We start from the raw sequence: 12,959 nt of genomic DNA, 5'->3' as shown, positions 1-12,959 counted from the left end.
GAAAACAATGCCCCATCTTTAGTCAGTGGGAGGAATTGTGCCCCATTGTTGGTGCCAGTGAGAGGAAATGTGCTCCATCAGTGGGGTCATTGGGCCCCCCTTGATGGTGTCATTGGGAGAAATTGTGCCCCATCATTGGTGTCATTGGGAAGAATTGTGCCCCATCATTGGCGCCATTGGGAAGAATTGTGCCCCATTATTGGTGCCATTGGGAAGAATTGTGCCCCATCATTTGGTGTCAGTAGGGGGAATTATGCCCCATTGTTGGTATCAGAGGATGAAATAGTGCCCCAAGGGCCAAATAAAAGCAAGCAAAGGGCTGCATCCGGCCCTCGGGCCGCAGTTTGGAGACCACTGCTCTAGAGTAATCAGTAACTGACTTCTTCCTTTTGCTTGCCTTTCATTGGAGGAAATTCTTTCAGCCACCGTGAAAAGATTTGGAATATTAAGTGCAGGCGTCACTGTAGCTCACCATTACAGGAGATATTCCAAGTACAGGTAACCATAGATGATGGAAGTGCTCTGGTGACTTTGTATCCTGCACAGAATTCCAGGATTATAAAGATGGGAGTTGTTACCCCGAATGTTCGGTGATGTGGGGTTCAGGGTCAGCTCTGATTATCAATACAGTCACAGGAGACCTCGAATTGTGCTGATAATTAAACCGATGACTTTTTCCTTACTGCATTGCATTTTCTATACACTTATTGCTATTAATGAACTCATGAACTGATACAAGAAAATAAAGAACTCCAGTATGAGTGATAAATGTGTGTATTTTATATTGATATAGGCAGCAGCATTAGTTCTCTTGGGAAAGATGAGACACCCTTATACTGTGTTCTATGGTAAGGTGTCCTTATCCCGGGTGCAGAGGAGGAGCCATGTACCGCACTTATCAGAATATACGACCAATAATACAACCATCAGTCCCTCCCAGGGGCAGACTGACAACTCCTGGAGTCCCCGGGCAATAGAGGATCATGGAGCCCCTTTGTCCTCGCCAACACCCAAAAAAGCCTATTAAAAAGCTAATGAAAGGTACCAAGGGCATCTCATGGGGCCCCCTACTGACCACGGGCCCTCGGGCAGTGCCTGAGTGATTGAATGGTCAGACCGCCCCTGGTCCCTCCCCTCATGCCAGGGTACTAGGTGTAATCCTGGACTCCCATCTGTCCTTTCAGCCCCAAATCCAATCACTATCCAACTCTTGTAGACTTCACCTCCGCAACATCTCCAAGATACTTTCTTAACCTCGGAAACCACTAAGCAACCAATTCCCTCCCTGGTTATCTTTCACCTTGACTATTGTAACTCCCTCCTCATTATCCTACCTCATCGCAGGCTATCCCCTCTTCAGTCTATCATGAATGCTGCTGCCAGACTCACCCACCTTACTAACCATTCTGTATCAGCCACCCCTCTCTGCCAATCCCTCCACTGACCTCCATTCAGTGTCCTCCACCCCTCTCTGCCAATCCCTCCATTGGCCTCCTCACAGTGTCCTACACCCCTCTCTGCCAATCCCTCCACTGACCTCCACTCAGTGTCCTCCACCCCTCTCTGCCAATCCCTCCACTGGCCTCCACTCAGTGTCCTCCACCCCTCTCTGCCAATCCCTCCTTTGGCCTCCACTCAATGTCCTCCACCCCTCTCTGCCAATCCCTCCACTGGCCTCCACTCAATGTCCTCCACCCCTCTCTGCCAATCCCTCCACTGGCTTCCCATTTCCCAACGAATATAATTCAAAACATTAATAATAACATATAAACCCATTTATAACTCCGCCCCAAATTACATCACCAACCTTGTCTCCAAATATCACCCAAACCGTACTCTCCGAGCTTGACCTCCTACTCTCTAGCTCCCTTGTCTCCTCCTCCCATGCTCATGTCCAGGATTTCTCCAGAGCCTCCCCCATCCTCTGGAACTCTCTACCCCAATTTATCAGACAATTGCCTACTCTGCTCAATTTTAGGCAATCTCTGAAAATCTCTTCAGGGAAGCCTATCCTGCCCTCAGCTAATAATGGAATCTTCTACTCTTCCTACCAGTCCATCCCTCACAGTTACTATCTTTTGTACCACCAGCCCTCTTGTATTGAACTGTATTGTTGCTGTATTGTCTCCCGTTATATTGTAAAGTGCTGAGCAAACTGTTGGTGTCATAAATCCTGTATAATAATAATAATATTTTCTTTACTTCATGTTTCATTGCTCCATCGTATGTCATACCTGAGACAATTACTAGGATTTTATATGGCAGCCCTGAAGTGAGAACGTGTTCCAGAGGTAAAAGTGAGAGCAGCCAGTAAGCAGGCATTGTGTGCTACCATATCTGCATCTGCTAAAATAAAATGTAGAAGTAAACCCAATCACTATATTCTCACATGATTGTACATCATATTTCTGCCCCCCCACAGTGACAATGGTGGACCATGCCTGTGATAAGGAGATCAATGACCTCTACTCAGGGTTGAAAGTTGTGAAAATTTGTTTAAAAGAGAAAAGGTACAAAGTAAAAGTAAACTTAAAAACCAGAGAGATTAATGCACATGGAGGCTCTGGGCAGAAACCACGGGGCCCCCTACAGCCAACCTGACAGGACCCAATTAAAAAAAAAACAGTTTTCTATGCTTCAGTTATGAATGAACACAGCGATCAATACTAATTACTAATTGTGTTAATTCAGGAGAGGAAGGGGCTGGTTAATGTGACATATTTACCGGACCCTTCCCCCACTCTCCATCCTGAAGGATCCTATTGTGTGCTTGCAGCTTCCGGTGGGAAGGAGAGGAGGGAAGCCGGCATTGTGGGGCCCCAGGCAGCTATGTGAATCAGATGTGCACAGGGAGGGCAATTGGCATGGTGGGTGGGGGGCAATTACTGGGATTGATTCCCAGCAGGAGGGAGAGGAGAAGAATCCAGCTTTCAGATGCTGCAGAGAAATATATATTTATATGTGTGATTTGCATGACCAAGTAGGAGGCACACATGGGCATGCCACCCTACCCACGCCGCCATTGGCGGCTACAGATGTCAATCCCCGGGACCCGGCCAGACATTCCCCGCCAGCACCCAGTAATTGCTGAGAAACTGTGACAGGGGAGAGACCTGTGTGTAAACACCAAGTCATTTCCCCCCAGTGTCAGAATGCCCACTGCAGTCCCACAGTCCCACTATAGGTTGCTGACCGTCGCCATTATTAGTAAAAAAAAAACCAAATCCAGTATATATACCGCCATTTGCACATGCTATAGCTTTCACGTAAACCAATTTACAGGTATTGGGATTTTTTTTAGCAAAGACATGGAGCAGAATACATTTTGGCCTAAATTTATGGCAATATTTGATTTTTTTAATGTTTTATAGCAAAAAGTCAAAAATATTGTTTTTTTTTCAAAATTGGAAGAGTTTTTTTTTTTGTTTATAGTGCTGAAAAATTAAACACAACAGAGGTGATCAAATACCACTGAAAGAAAGCTCAATTTGTGGGAAAAAGGAGATACATTTCAATTATGTGCACCGTTGCACGACCGCGCAATTGTCAATTAAAGTAACTCAGCGCCATATCACAAAAAATGACCTGGGCAGGACATTGTTCTGAAGCCCTGGTCTGGAGAAGGATCTTTTATCTCGCTCACGGATGAACTTCCTGTGGAAGCCGGGTGGCAGTCAGATACTGGGACATTGTAAGGCCTACTGAGAGACTTTCATGGGTGTCTGCAGCTAGAAGGGTTGGTGCTAAAGCTATATCTGTTATCGTTTTGGAATATCCTGGACCCCTAAACTCCTCCCATTCCAGGTTTTTCATCAACTCTACAAAGACACCCCGAAGACGGAGTCTGTATTGTCGGTGGGCATGGAACTATGTCAGTGGCTGGCAGTCCCTGCACTGGGCAGGGGGTCCAATAGTCTTGGTAATAGACAAATCCTGGTCCTGGTCTCTCTTCTTGTGATAATACGGAGGAAGTGACTGCAGGACGGGATTTGTAATAACGGAGAGGAGGCCATTGAGGCTACAGTACTGTTAGGTTACAATAACAAGGAATTAGATGGAGGTGTTTGCAAATACTCTTTCTTTTCCCTTAACAGTAAGAAGTAGATGGAGGGGGTCACAGAACGCTACAGAAGAAGAGAAAAAATGAATTGACACAAAGAGGCATTGGGGGGAATTCACAGGAAGACACCATTCAGAATGTCATCAGACCTCCACCCCAGAAGTGTTGATGATTGTGCCAGATTCACAGCCATCTCATACAGATTTGTACATTTGTCAGAGGCCGGTACTGAAATTGGAATGTCTATATGGGGCATTCCTCTCCTGGTGCGCTCCCTTCCCAGACACTGTGCCCCCCCCCCCGCAAAGCACCTTGCCCTTATATTGATCAAGGGAAAGAGTCTCTTCTCCACAACTCTTGCCCAGTGGCTGTGGGGGTCTTCAGGACTGGGGGGGCTATCAGAATCTAGCAGCTTCCTTTAACCACTTGCCCTCATGAGGATTTACCCCCCTTAATGACCACGCCTCTTTTTGCTACTCAGTCCAGCACTAATTCAACTGATAATTGCGCGGTCATGCAATGCTGCACCCAAACAAAATTTACGTCCTTTTTTTCACAGAAATAGAGCTTTCTTTCGGTGGTATTTGATCACCTGTGCGTTTTTTATTTTTCACGCTATAAACAAAAAAAGACCAAAACATTTGAAGAAAAACAATATTTTTTTACTTTCAGCAATAAAAAATATATAGTAAACTCAAAGTTAGTTATAAATTTAGGCCAAAATGTATTCTGCTACATGTTTTTGGTAAAAAAAATCCCAATAAGTGTATATTGATTGCTTTGTGTGGAAGTTATAGCGTCTACAAACTATGGGATAGATAATGGAATTTACAACATTTTTCTGCTATACAGCGCTGCGCTAGATTAACGGACAATTGCGCGGTCATGCAATACGGTACATAAATGAAATTTACATCTTTTTTTTCCTCACAAATTAAGCTTTCTTTTGGTGGTATTTGATCGCCTGTGCAGTTTTTATTTTTTGCGCTATAAAAAAAGACTGACAATTTTGAGGAAAAAAAACAATATTTTGGACTTTTTGCTATAAAACATGTCCAGTAAAAAAAAAAAAAGTAAAAATCTAATTTAGTCATAAATCTCTGCCAAAATGCATTCTGCGACATGTCTTTGCTAAAAAGAAACCCAATACGTGTAAATTAATTGGTTTACGTGAAAGTTATAGCGTTTAGAAATGGCGGGAAAGATACTGGGATTTTTTATTTTTTTATACTAATAATGGCGGCGATCAGCGACCTAAGGTGGGACTGCGGACATTCTGACACTGGAGAGGAATTGACTTGGGGTCACTGACATCCCCAGTGACACTTATACAGTGATCAGTGCAAAAAAAAAACACTGACACTGTACTAATGGCACTGGGCAGGAAGGGATTAACTTTATTACTAGGGGGCGGGGCGGGGTGTGTTCTGCACGGAGACACACTGATCTGGACAGATAAACTCTTCTGTCCCGATCAGCTTGTCAGGAGCTGTCAGGGAACTGACAGAAAGCAGAGCAACTGCAGCTGTGCTCTCTGTCAGTGATTGCCGCTAATCGCCGGGACACAGCCGGTAACGATCGGCTGTGACCCGGCGACTGACATCCGCGGCTGTGATCGGCACGTTTTAAAACATACGTTTTAAAACGTGGTTTTGCCCAGCTGTGCCGCCCTGCCGCCGTATTTCTACAGTGGCTGGGCGGCAAGTGGTTAATAATATGAGGCCCCCAGATACTGCCCTTCCATGTAAATGAGTATGGGGTAGAACTGAAACCTAGAAATCAAGACACCTAATGATTGATAAGTCCTTTCTTTAAAAAAATTAAAATCCCCCAAAATGTCCCTTGTTATAAATGTACATCAGTCATGATTCCCACCAACTCGCTGAACAAACCCACAATAACTCAGTACGTGCAATTGATGCCAGTGGAACAGATGGCTGAATGACAGCGCCATGAGCTGTCATCAGATATAGAAGGGAAGGGGTGGGGAGAGCGGTGACAACATTAACCAAATATGGCTCCTATATGGTCGGTGTCATTGCCCAAAGATGGCCATCCTTTTTACTGAAATGATGGGACATCTGTGGTTCCTAGGGATGCTGTGGGTTCAAGCATCAACAGCTTCCTTAGTAACCAGTGATAGCGGGAGGCTGTCATATATGGAGGGTGTACCGTCTCTATATACAATGAATGGCTCTCGCTGAACAGGGAGCTGATCGGGATGAAGTTCTGGCTTCGGTCCAAATGCCCGAGCAGCCAATGATTGGTCTGCACCTAGGTTTGGACTGAACCGCTATCTCATCCCTGCTGACAGAATGATGTAATCACTTCTTCATTGAATTCCCCAGATTGTTTTGGGTTTCTGTGAAAGTAGCACTTACCCCCCCCAAAGGAGTTGCTGGAGGTATGAGGTCCCCTCTTCCTGCACCCATGACTCTGAAAATTGTATGTCTGCATTGTATGTATGAGCTTTAATCCGGAGTCTTTGATTCTCTAAGACCTGATAATATTTCTGGTATACAAAACTTTGCAAGTCAAAATACCACTTTCCATCCATATGGTGTTGGAGAGCTCTGAAAAACCAACATGGACATCAAAGCTCTTATCTCCACCCATTGGAAGGCTAACACGAGAACTTGGACCAGACCAAACACAGGTGGCCAGCTGGGCTACTAAACCCACATCAGTACAATCAGTCTGTAGATGCAATAAAGCATGCTTGTTATACTCACTGTGGAACCTAAGGGGTTAATCCTCCGCGTTGTGTATGAAGCCTGTTTTATCCTGTCTTCTTTGCAGCCTCATAGGACAACCAGAGGAGAATGAAAACTCCTCCTACAAGATTAGACAGTGCTGGGCTGAACACTGATATAAGTCACAAGACTGCTATATACTGATGAGAAAAGGTATTTAGCAGTTTATATTTACTGAAATAATTGCATTTCTGTGTTCTGTGTACTGTGGGAGACCAGATATAGTGAATGCGGGGTCCGGGGAGAGCGGATATAGTGAATGCGGGGTCCGGGGAGAGCGGAAATAGTGAATGCGGGGTCCGGGGAGAGCGGATATAGTGAATGCGGGGTCCGGGGAGAGCGGATATAGTGAATGCGGGGTCCGGGGAGAGCGGATATAGTGAAGGCGGGGTCCGGGGAGAGCGGATATAGTGAAGGCGGGGTCCGGGGAGAGCGGATATAGTGAAGGCGGGGTCCGGGGAGAGCGGATATAGTGAAGGCGGGGTCCGGGGAGAGCGGATATAGTGAAGGCGGGGTCCGGGGAGAGTGGATATAGTGAATGCGGGGTCCGGGGAGAGCGGATATAGTGAAGGCGGGGTCCGGGGAGAGTGGATATAGTGAATGCGGGGTGCGGGGAGAGTGGATATAGTGAATGCGGGGTCCGGGGAGAGTGGATATAGTGAATGCGGGGTGCGGGGAGAGTGGATATAGCCAGGGGTGGACTGGCCATTGGGAAACTCGGGCACTGCCCGATGGCCCGGGGGTCAGTAGGGGACCCCATGAGATGCCCCTGGTACCTTTTTCATAGGCTTTTTTGAGTTTGGGCAAGGACACAGGGGCCCCATGATCCCCTATTGCCCGGGGGCCCCATGAGTTGTCAGTCTGCCCCTGGATATAGTGAATGCGGGGTCCGGGGAGAGCGGATATAGATGGGGTTTGAGGTTTGGTAACACTTTAAGCAACATGACTATAAGGTAGCACATAAATAGCAGAAAATTACAAACAAACACTTGTAGGAAATTTCCGTTCAACTTAGAAAGTAGCTTCTCACCAAGCAGTGACTTGGCTGGTAACTCAATCACATGAGCTGCCTGGATTGCTGACATCATTGAGGTTCCAATAGTAGGTGTGGCTCCAGATGGACATACCTTCATTGCACAAAACGGCGTTGGGTTTGAGGTGTATTGCCAAAGGTCGTGCCGCCATTCCTTGTTGGTCTGTGGCCTCCTGTGTAACTTTTGTACAGAGGCATGTGTATATAAATGTATTTTATTTTTTTTTTTAAACCATTTTTTTATTGAAATGTCGCACTCTTTTTCGATTCCCATTAAAGTGACTACACTGCGAGGAATGTTTCAGTTTAATCGGTGTATCCTTGTTGATGTGAGTGTATTTGATCCCGGGAAAGCTGGAGATGTGACCAGATGCCCCATTCCTGGCTTCAGAGTGTATGTTATCCTGGACCTTGGGAGGGGGAGAGAGATTTTCTATGTTTTAGGCACTCATTCCGGTTCTATAATTAGACAGCAAGTTGTTCTGGTGAGTCTGCATTTTATGTAAAGGTGGAGGCCACACTATGGAGTGTTTATATATCACATGGTGACAACTTTAATTATTTGAACACTGGGACTTTTTTTTTGTCGCAATCATTGGCTGGCATATTGAACATTGGACACTGGATGCACTTTTTTCCTTTTTGATTGATTTGAGAGGGTCCGGAGTGATTTGTGTGTATTCTTTGTAGTTACTGTAGCGCTGCAATTTACGATGTGATTTAAACCCTTCATCCTTGACTGATGTAGAATTAGTCCACAGAACCTGGAAAGACCGTCTTAGTGATACTGCAGAGGCTTGGCAAGGTGTTACTGGACCAATCCCCAGTCTCTGGTACAGAGGTAATGTTGAGTGTCCTTAGTTCAGGATCTGGCAATGAAGAAAATACTTTGGGGACGCAGGTCAGAGTATAAGATTCACATGTATTACTTGTTCAGTTCTCGGCTCTAAAAAGCAAGATAAAGAATACAGCGAAGTCCAATCTTAGGAGCTTGAACTTACGATTATCTCAAAAGGAGATCAGTTCATAGGGTTGGGGCCTATAGATATTAGTGGCAAACTTGGGGCTTCATCTCGTTTTAGACTTGACTGCTCAGGAAACTTTGTTTTTTTATTTTTCAAACTTAATTTGTAATGCTCAACATTACCCTTTGCTGTTGGGTGAACATCAGTTTAAAGCTGCTAATGTCTGCACAAATCATCCATTATCAGCTGCACTACCTGAAACTAAACAATTTCTGACAGCAAATTCCAGGTAGTAGTTGGGCTGTCACTTTGCCAACTAGTCATGCATCTATTCATCTACTGACAGGGGTTTCCTCCACTGGGACTGGTGGATTGGGACTGACACTCGGCTGCCGGTAGAACTTGCTGCAGGGCTTGTAGTGGAAAGGTATGCTGATAGGGAAGCTTCAGTCCCTCTCACAGTGAATTTTTCTCTGAATTCTCGTTAATTTTTTTTGCTAAATTAATCTGGTTGCTAAGAATGAGTTTGGGGCACTCTTCACCACTGCTGTTGTATGGGATAAGCAGTAACATGGTCTATGGCTGAAGTTTTGATAAGTGGCCCCAGGCATCTGGGGGCAGCGCTACAGCCACATATTAGACTTGCCTTGCCCTGTGAATTGTGGTCACCTTATTTAATGCCTTCAGGTACACTCAGTGTCAGTTTCATCCATTAGCCTACAAGTAGGTGACACTATGATATGCAGCAGATCAATACTTGGCAAATTGAAGGACCTCCATAGCCAGCAGTTGGACTGCAGCTATTTGCGCACACTTGTAGGCAGGCTGAGGTTCCAGCTGGCTATTTACATTGCCCAGTCAGGAAGCGTTAAGTATGTTCCCAGGTTTTCTGTATGGTGGGTTTTGCTGGGTATGGCCCAGGTGTGATATAAATAGGAAAATGAGAGTCCGCACCCACAAGATAAAGCCTGAGCCAAAAAAAGGGGAAAAGAATAAGAGATTGCCAAAGTCCCAGAGACGCAGGGAATGGAATGCTGCTATCAGAGTCTGGAGGACCAGAGAATTGCTGGAATCAAAGTTTAACCCCACTATGGATTCATTATGGATTCCAATTATGGATTTAATCTAAGCAGGTATGCTGGGGCAGCCACAAGCCTCTATATTAGGGACTAGGGATGCTAGGGGATTGTCTGAACTTTCTGAACTGTTACTTGTGATTGTCATCATGTTATTTTATTCTTTAAATAAAGCTTTTGAAACTTTGCCCTTGCCTGGTCTGATGTTACTAAAGGGGTGCAATGTAATTAACCGACACATATAGTCTACAGCTCGGATCACTAAACACATTGGGGTATGAAGAAGTCAATACAAGAGTTAATACAGCATCCAGATACAGTGGTTACCAAGGGTAATAAAGGGTTCACATGAAGTCTGTCATTAAGTGTGTAGATGTGGCAGGTGAGATAACCATTGGCAGTGAGTGAGATGTTCGGCAGTGATCTGTCTCCCATAGCAACAGGAGCAGATCTGTACCACCGGGGCCCACATCCTGTACACGGGTATAGACGACAAAGAGTTAAGTGAAGTGCACACACCCCATACCATTCCTGGGAGTGAGGTAGTGGTGATACACTAGACCGATGGAGAGGACATTGGCTCTGTGTGTCCCTCTAAGTGTTGGTGTATATTACATCAAGAGAGTTTACTGGAGTTCATTCATGTTTGTCATCTACTGGGTCATGAGCATGGATTAAGTAAAAGTACCCGATGTTTAAAGTAGTGACCCTGCCTAGCACAGCCCAGAAGAACCCCCCTCGGGGAAGTCCTCTCATGTGACCCTCATTTGCCACCCAAGGAGGAGAAGAGCATGCAGTAGTGCATTTAGGTTTTATGCTGCCCTAGGCAACACAAAAATTGTCCCCCCAATGAGAGAGTACTTTCTTCCAGGGGGGGAAAATCGCCATCTCTTAAAAATGCCACCCACGGCAAATGCCTTGTTTGCCTCATGGTAAATATGCCCCTGGGAGCCTGGAGGATGTGATGACGTCTTCCGAGAGTGCCATCAAATAGGTTAATGCATCCATGTTGCCACTCTCTCATGTAATGGGTTTAATGGACTGTAGTGGCTATATTATATTCCAATTGAAGGAGATGTATGTAGACTGTACCCATTCTTCAGAGGCAGGGATTCTGCAGCGTGTAAAGTCAGTGCTCATTCCAACAAATTGGCTCTGCTAATCACATTATTATGATTCAGTAAGGGTCTTTACTACAGAAGAGGAGGGATTCAAAGTAACCCTAAAACATTAGGTACCACAGACAGCCAGGATTTGAGGACCATTATGAAAGAGACCTCTCTTCCAACCCGTATGACTTTACTCAACATTTCAATTTTGTTTGCCCTTGGAATCATCCCAGTTGGGGTGGACAGGCCAGGAGACATACATGCTACACTTGTGGCCATTATTGCCATTTTGCTCAGAAATGAGCAGATAAATTCATGGACTTTATGATTTTCTCCCAGTTGCCTGTTTCTTACTTTGCCATGGCAGTGACACATTTGACATGTCAGCTGAGGTTGTGGACAGGCCCGCATTCTCCACCAACTAATAAGTAAATCATCAACCTCTGCTCAAGGTGAAAAGTTTTGAAAGTACATTTAGAAGAGAAAAGTTTAGAAAGCAGAGAGATTCATGCACATGGCGGTTCTGGATATAGTAAGTATATCAAGGATTTAAGGGGAGGCTTTTAAGCTTTAATACTGGACTGTTATCATGTGGGACCCCCAAAGCACAAACTCATTCACTGAGGAATTTCCACCATATCAACAATTTGAAGAGATGTTCATTTCTGTTATTTTGGAACTCCTTATCAGCGGGCCTGCGACCCCCACAGAGCAAAAAAATAATTTTGCTTCAGATTCGTTCATTACAGAAAGTTAATCATTTTGTTTTGTCATATTCGTTATGTTCAAATGATTTGTTTTCAGAATTTGTTTTGTATATTCAAATTTGTTTCTTATATCCGTTCAATTTACTTCAAATTCAAAATATTATTTATTTCAGATTCATTGAAATGTGTTACTATTGTGATTTGGAAATGCCGATACATTCAAATCACCGAATTACAAAAATGTTGAACAAATTTCAATTCATAATGGAACAAACTGCAAATGTCTAACCCACACGCTGAAATGCCTCGCTATAGAATATATGGAGTATAACTATATCTACAATTTTAGAAAAACAGGACATTCCAAGAATGGGGAACAACAAAATGTTCATCTCGCTGCAAAGACATTCTAGCAAACAAACCTTTTATTTTGCAAAGAACCTAACATTAGCATATAAGCACGTTCTATTGTTATTTACTCATTAGTAGTCAGGGCCAGGATCTGACCCCTCAAGATCCGCTGCATCTGGCAGTAGCTCCCCTTATTCAGCCATCTGGGATGCTGGACAACATCTTGCTTGAATCTTAAGATAATCTTGCCCTTGAACATTGTTTCTTGTGACACAAAAGAACCATCTCTCCAGCGCTCCAAAGGGATCGACACCGGAAAGTAGACAATGGGTGAGAGATTCAGAAGTGCAACTAGCCTTGGAACAGGTCTTGGTGGTGCAGCCCTCCTGAGACTGGGGGATCAAACCGCAAACTGGAAAAAGAAGCACACAGTGAGCTCAAACACCAAGCGTATTATCCAAGGTTTATTTAAAAACATAAAACAGCGATAACTTACTCACAAACATGGAAGCATAAAGGCCTATAAAGCCATTTAGATGACCCAACATGGTAGCAGAGCTCTGAGGAAGGGGACACCTCCCCGAAACACATCAGCAGGCTAACTTCAAAACCAGTTGCAAACTCTGCTACCACGTTGGGTCATCTCAATGGCTTTATAGACTTCCATGTTTGTATGTTATTGCTTTTGAATCATTTTTAAATGAACCTTGGATAATGCGCTTATTGTTTCTTGTGAACCTTGAACTCCTTGCTCCTCCTGTGAACTTCCTTTTTAAGCCATGCCTTTGCACTTCCTGTTTGCCAGATTATTGCGCTAACTCCAGCCATTATCTTGCTCCTTTTACTCATTCTGCCATTCATATATTTTCTACCACTTGTTAATGATCTTTGGCTGGTTCATTTTT

The sequence above is a fragment of the Staurois parvus genome, unplaced genomic scaffold (assembly GCF_062004578.1).
Source record: "Staurois parvus isolate SC_StPar_1 unplaced genomic scaffold, SC_StPar_1.0 ptg000311l, whole genome shotgun sequence".
In the NCBI taxonomy this organism is placed as follows: Eukaryota; Metazoa; Chordata; class Amphibia; order Anura; family Ranidae; genus Staurois; species Staurois parvus.
Note: the sequence above shows the minus strand (reverse complement) of the source record.